The sequence below is a fragment of the Musa acuminata genome, chromosome BXJ1-7 (genome assembly GCF_036884655.1).
Source record: "Musa acuminata AAA Group cultivar baxijiao chromosome BXJ1-7, Cavendish_Baxijiao_AAA, whole genome shotgun sequence".
Lineage (NCBI taxonomy): Eukaryota > Viridiplantae > Streptophyta > Magnoliopsida > Zingiberales > Musaceae > Musa > Musa acuminata.
Genome location: NC_088333.1, coordinates 17,259,322 through 17,266,472, shown reverse-complemented (window position 1 = coordinate 17,266,472; position 7,151 = coordinate 17,259,322). Strand labels below are relative to the sequence as shown.

Genomic DNA, 7,151 nt, shown 5'->3' with positions numbered 1-7,151 from the left:
ATCACTGAAGTTGAATACCGAGCTATTACCACCATCACTGTAGAACTCAATTAGATCACCAATCTATTACAGAAATTTAATATCAGCTCCCAATCCACTCCTATAATATACTATGATAATGTCAATGTTATCTACCTATGCGTCAATTCAATGTTTCACTTACATACAAAATACATTACCATCGACTTCCACTTTATTAGAGATCAAATTGACTTTCTGAGTTCTTTCTGAAGATTGTCGATGATGACAAAATCACACTGAAAACCATCGATGGATTCGATGATGGTCTTCATAATCCTCATCATATCAAAATCCTGAGACATATAAACCCAGTCTAAGCTCAAAATGGTTCTTCACAGACTCTATCATTCCGGACTAGTTGAGAGAGAGTCGTCTTCCCTATGCCAGGCATCCCAAAGATGGGAATCACTGAGATGCAACGGTCGGTCACCTCAGCCAATGGCAGCAACATTTTTTTTTTTTAAATCTTTTGCTCATCAATCTCACGACCGAGAACCAGAGGACTTAGCGAGGTGGTCTGATAACTCTGCTGCCTCAGGGATGCACTGTGATGAGTCAATTCAGAAGAACAAACAAGTGGCATCACCTAAGATTCAGAGATGATGCAAACTTGCTGTCGCATTAGTAGATGAGCGACTTGCTTTTGTTTGCAATCGACAGTCTTCCTTGGTCTTTCTATTGAAAAGTATAAGGAAGCAACCTAGAATTTAAAGTCTTCCTTCGTCTTGTTCTGCTCAGCTGCATCATCATGTCAATTTCCAGGAGAGTTTCCCAGCAACTGATGATCGCTGTCTTTTTGGTGCCCACAGGTCTCGTCTTTCTCTTATTCGTATTAATTATGGTTGTCTGATAGCTACAATATTCTCGTATTTAAAACTCTTGACATTCAAGAAGATGCTCTGAGTCATTTCATAATTATGTTAGGGTTCTTGACAGATAACCTAACAGTTGAAGCTTTCTTGGTACGCTCTTATCCCATGTAATGTTTATTCGAAGTATAGATCCAACTGATGGATTGAAACATGTCTTAGATAACTCTCTGTGCACTCTTGTCACAACCCACAGGGCTGTGGCAGTTGGTTTTCTCACGAGGCACGGACACTGTCAGCACCATCGGAATTAATGTCAATTAACTTGTGGAGATCCATTGACCGGTGTCAACAGAAATAATTATTCCCATGTTGACAAACATTAGCCTTCAGAATGAAGATTGCAATGCTACCAGATATGATATTGACCTTCCAACATGTTGACAAACCTCCGCAAAAGTCCAACGGAGTCAACGATGAATTCCCAACAAAAGAAGAATCTGGATAGGTAATAATGTGATCGTTCTTCTGCATTTGAATGAAGGTGATGCCACTTGTGTGTTCGGTGTCCTATGCATAACATAAACCCCAAAAATTTACAGTCCACTGCAGCTTCCCTTACGAATGACAAAGAAAACAACTGTCATTGTCCATGTAAACAAATCATTCAAATCATTAACTTTGGGTTCCAGCACGTAAACCATTATAGCTTTACGAAAAGAAATGGCAATCAAGCTGATATCCAAGGTCCGAACACCTCACTTGTCTCCTGTTGTGACTCTGAGCACAACTTTACTCACCTGATTCATATGATCTAAACATTTGGTTCAACAATTATATCCAAGCCCCGGCCACAGTTTATCCAATCACTCTGATTTGATGCAATGTGCGTAGTACATCACTTTCAAACTGTAGAAATCTTTCTTCTAAATGTTCTGTTCAATATATTAGATAACATCAGCAATTTTGATATGCAGAACTTTTGTGGTTGCACTACTAAAAACACTCCAAAGTGATGTCAAAATTCGAAGTTAACTCATCATACCTGGGAGAAACATAGCTCAGAAACATAGAAGTAGCAGATAGAACTATTGCTTTCAACATATAAAATCAATTTAAATCAACTAAAATTTAAATCAATTTTCTATGAAGTATCATATGTTGTAACGCAAAACAAATGTCTGCTCCACGTACATGATCATCCAGGACCAGATTCACCAACCAAAACATATCAAAATATACTACATGCCCATCCAACCCAAGAACCAAGGGTCAAACTTGAGAGAGCTGGAAAGGAGAGAAAATGCTAGATGGGAAGTGTTCACGACCACCGAGACAAACCCAATGGTGTCCAGAGATCTGCCACAACATTTTGATTGCAAGAAATAAAAATTACATCTATGTATATTGAAAGTTCTGAAGGAGACAAACATACGTCATGTCATTCTAATGGTCTGCTAATTTTTCAGCATTTTGCTTAGGTAAATATGTTTAAAATTCTAATAACCTGCCTACTTGGCATGTAATATAGGTTTTCTAGATAATCTTTTCTTTTTCCATGGACAGCTATTAGATATATTAAATCAAATGGTGTCATAACTTATCCAATTGAAGGAAAATATTTCCTTATACTTTTCCTTAGTGATCGGTGGGGCTTGCAATAGTGCAACATGCTCATTTACTCCATCATCAATTAAAGCTGGAAAAAACCAATTGACTAGCAACCAAATATGTCAGATACACATATTAATACGAGGAAGCAGAGACATTGTAATCCCTATTTCGTTTCCAATATGCAAATTAATCCTAAACCAATTCCTATGGTAACCATAGATTAGTTACCCCTTCATCGCCTATCATAACATAGCCAAACAAGTTATCCAGTTATCCCTATTTTTCACTTAGGGTGCTTTTGTTATCTCCACCAAATTACAATACTGTAATCTAGGCAAATGGACTCAAAACTCAATAGAAACCAATTCATATAAAAAATAAAGTTTCAAATAACTATATTTATTGACTTCGGAAAAAACCGCCAAATAGTGAAGCTTCAATATCAATTAATAATATTTTTCACTCAACTTATAGTGTTGTTTTGGAAAACACAATAAAACTATACAAAATCACAACAACTAGGAAATTTCACCAATCCAAAAAGAAGGGCACACTTTAGGAAATATAAAAAAAAAACAGCCTTTTCAAGAAAAGCCCCAAAGCAGGGGCTCTTTTTCGAGATTCATCCAATTAAAAATATGCTTTTCCTAAACTACATGAAATCCAAGACATTGTGATATTATCTTGTAACATTTTCAGTTTAAAAGAAAAGAGACCTAATTCATATACACCACTGCAGCATCAGTTGGATTATGTAGAAACACAATAGATCAAACTGTATGTAGAGAGGTTTTATGTGACACAACCAATATAGAATATACTACATACATCTCTTCACAACATTGAGACTATTAATGAGGTCATCAATAATTCTGCATCCTACCTACTAGTATAGATGAGCTTCTATGTCCTAGCCATGAGATATCACCAGTTTCAGTCTGTGCAACTCAAGAATGTCAATATCCAGCTTTTCATGACACTGGCACAGGCTACATTTTTCCATATTATGTTGCACTCTCATGTCTTGATCCTGTTTCAGTCTGTGCAACTCAAGAATGTCAATATACTGGCTTTAGAAAAAAAATGCTTGCTCAGATCCAGCTTTCATGACACTGGCACAGGCTAAATATTTCCATACTACGTTGCACTCAAATCACCAGTTTCAGTCTGTGCAATTCAAGAATATCAAAATACTGGCTTTAGGGAAAAAAAATGCTTGCTCAGATCCAGCTTTTCATGACACTGGCACAGGCTAATTTTTTTCCATACTACATTGAACTCTCATGACTAGATCCTTAGTGCAGCTTCAAAATATCAGCTTTCAGAATTTAACTACTGGTAATGAAAAAAATGAATGTCCAACAAGACATCTACAAGAAACAAGAGTGGTGATAAATGTTTGTGCAATGCATCTGATATCACTGATAGAAAATTTGGAACTACAGTTACAGGGCTTTGGCACAGTTACAGGGCTTGTCAAAACTACTAGTATGCACTGCTAACAGACATCAATATGCAACTATAGCGTCATAACAAATTCCTGAAGCTACAATTGTGTGATGCCCAGAGAAAACAATTTTTGACTCACAGCTCCATCAATGGAAGAATCAAAACATAACTTTAGTATGGAATGACTACATTAGACAACCAAAGGTGACTACTTTTTTGTGTTTCATAAAGAATACATTGCCAATCCATTTACTCATTACTCAGCATCACATCAGACTACTCATTATTTTTTTGCATTCTTCACAGTAGTAGTAGTCATCAACATAAACAAATGATTTCAAATTTCATAATTGCCAACGACAACACCAGAATTTCCATTTTATTATAATTCTACACCATCTTTATGCATTTTTATCCTAAAGTTATACTTCATTAGGATGTTTAGAATATTGGATTCTTTGCGATTAGATATGTTTGCAAGAAACAAATACAAACAAAAAACTATTATAGGCAACAATCACAGATGCAAGTAACAAAATGTTCCAACATACAAATGTTACTTGGGAAAGATGGATACGTGAAGAAGGTGGCAACACATGAGATAATGCATAGAATATCTTACAAACCAATTTGCTAAAGCAACAAAGAGCATTTCAAATAGCAAATACACTAATAGCATATGAGAGTTTAGTAGCATGTACATGTGCCGCAAGTAGCACACAAGCAACTAAATGCTAGCAAATGAACTATTTACAACAAATTAACTTCCGAACAATCAATCAGTGGATCCTGTCTCACTACATAAACAAACCTATGATTGATGCGAAATGCACAATTTTGCATAATGAAAAGTCACCACCTGCTGTCCAGTCCATTAGGACTCAAATGAATTAGAATAGTGCTAAATATGAGAACATTCTTGAACTAAATAAACCAAAGAAAAAATATATATAATATATAGATTTTTCCTCAAAGAATTTATCTCGACTTTCCATGCAATTGAGGCCTAACCTCGTACAGGCAAAATGCAAATACATCTAAGGATGAAATCTTAAATAACATTAAATATTTATCAAATATGTCATGGCTGAAATGTAGAAGCAATTATAAGACTACAGAAATTGGAAAAATGTCTATCAAACATTGACAAGCAAAGAGTTCAAATATAATAAATATGATAAAAATGCACAATACATCAATCAAAACTGTTACTTATAGAAACTGGAAAATGTTTATCAAACATTAAAATTTGAAGTTAAGAAATAATTGACACAATAATATAAAATGCACAACATATCAACAAAATGAAAGTGGCACATATATAATATAACATTGATGGATGAACGATTTACGGAGCGTGTAAGCAGGGAATAAGTAACAGGAAGCTCTGAGAAATGGAGCTACCAGTGTCGCAAGACCTGCTCTTCCCTTTTTGCCATCATAACGAGATGCCCAGCCACGACCATTGAACTGAGCATCAGATACCTAATGGCATTCAACATCACACAATCAATTCTAAGTTCAAAAAAAAAAGAAAGTTGGGAACAGATAGGTGTAATCTCAGCCGAAAGATGGTGATAATTTTGGTGAGTTAATCACAGGAAACTCAGCATCTCATTAAATCTTCGTCACCGACTGCATATCAAATTCTTCATTTCCTCTAAAATCACACGAAAAACAATATCTTTCCACAAAATCATATCGCTACTGCGTGGAGTAGGGAGATCAGATGGTAGTGCATGTGTTGTGATGATTCATCATCTGCCTTGCAGAGAAAAAAACAATGGATTTGGAATCATTAATTCTCCCATTCAAATTTAAATCGGAAAAAAAAAGCAAAAATAAAAAGGATCTGAGACCAATGAAGAGAAGAAAGTGGGATTTTAAGGAAGAAATCAGATGATATGTCGATCACCATCGCCCATTCCAATAACGGAAGGATCGTAAGACTGGAGCGACATTATCGTATCTTCACGCTTCCAAACAATCAAATTCCTTCGCTCAAGATCGAAACGGAAGAGAAATCATCTGAGAAGAGCACGAGGTTTGGGGAGGGTTTGGACGAAGAAACGAAGAAAGGAAGAGGCGGGATTTAAAGAGGGAGATTTAGGGTTTACGGGTTCTCAAACGGATGGTTCGAGCGGGTTCGGTTACGGATGTTGATCCGGATCCGATATGCGAAATGGAATTATGACAGTATATGAATATAAGATTTATAATTTGTAAAAATTTTATCAACATAAATTACAATCATGTCAAGGTTCGATCCATTAAGATATTAAGGAAGAGGCAGAATTCAAAGAGAGAGATTTAGGGTTTATGAGTTCTCAAACGGATGGGGATAAAGAGGAGCTGTTCGAGCAGGTTCGGTTACGAATGTTGATCCGGATCGATATGGCATTATGATAGTATATGAATATATGATTTATAATTTACTAATAAGATTACTTGATTGTCAAATTTTTATCCAATATAAATTACAATTATGTCAAGGTTCGATCCATTAGGATATGTTAGAGAGAAATAGTTGTCAGACGTCTGAATCAATCAGACATAGTCCAAACCTGAGGGCATAGAAGTGTTTGAGATGACTCCGAAATAGCTTTAAGGTAGCTATAAGGAGGAAATGTCGGACTCTCGAGGTGGTACGTACACTAAGATCGATGTTGAAGGAAGTTTCCTAACCCAATCCTTCTGAAGCTCAAGTTAGTCACCGAGGACGTACGAGTTTTTTTAGGAAGAGAGCCCCTAGCATAGTATCAAGGATTATCTTTTATACCACGCCTTGAAAGGGACAACTTGTAATTGCTTCAACGTTCCATTCTTGATGTTTTGTCCACGTGGGTAACAAGGGGGAGACAACCTTGAGCAGTTTGCCCTGGACTTTTGTCCATGTGGGTAAACGAGCAAGGTGACCTAGATCTTTTTCCTTCCACGATAGCATCTATCATTTATTCCCACTCCCCCTGAAGCATGATTCAAGGCTTTTGTCGGGGGGCCTAGAGTATGACATTTAATTCATCCAACAAGCTCATTGCCAACCTGCCCCTTTGCATCATGACACACATTGGACGGGCAGATTTTTCTTGGTGTAGGTTAGGTTTCCTTGACTCAAACAATTCGAGCATATTTTCACATATACTTTCACCGTAGTGAATTTCCCCTAGCGTGGGTTGGGCTTTATGGACTCACAAGCCTCGAGAACATTTCTCCATGCATCTCCGTCGGGGCAGATTTCTCTTGGTGCAAATCGGATTT

At 36.6% G+C, this 7,151-nt stretch overlaps 1 long non-coding RNA gene and 3 other non-coding genes across 5 annotated transcripts; all 4 read right to left on the bottom strand.

The window, feature by feature from the left end:
• Positions 1-1,021: 1,021 nt before the first annotated feature.
• Positions 1,022-5,942, bottom strand: LOC135678950 (uncharacterized). Of its 2 annotated transcripts, none has more exons than XR_010515120.1 (3): positions 5,298-5,942; positions 1,631-1,765; positions 1,022-1,447 (listed from the first exon to the last, which is right to left on the bottom strand). It is a non-coding gene; the product is annotated as an uncharacterized LOC135678950 (long non-coding RNA). The 2 variants fall into 2 exon arrangements; XR_010515121.1 differs by lacking the exon at positions 1,022-1,447 and having other exon boundaries at positions 1,455-1,765; positions 5,298-5,378; positions 5,493-5,942.
• LOC135680185 (small nucleolar RNA F1/F2/snoR5a) lies at positions 5,249-5,390 on the bottom strand. The gene has a single exon (XR_010515427.1). It is a non-coding gene; the product is annotated as a small nucleolar RNA F1/F2/snoR5a (small nucleolar RNA).
• On the bottom strand, positions 5,613-5,702 carry LOC135680178 (small nucleolar RNA Z195/SNORD33/SNORD32 family). Its single transcript, XR_010515422.1, has one exon. It is a non-coding gene; the product is annotated as a small nucleolar RNA Z195/SNORD33/SNORD32 family (small nucleolar RNA).
• Positions 5,786-5,872, bottom strand: LOC135680187 (small nucleolar RNA U31b). The gene has a single exon (XR_010515428.1). It is a non-coding gene; the product is annotated as a small nucleolar RNA U31b (small nucleolar RNA).
• Positions 5,943-7,151: the final 1,209 nt, after the last annotated feature.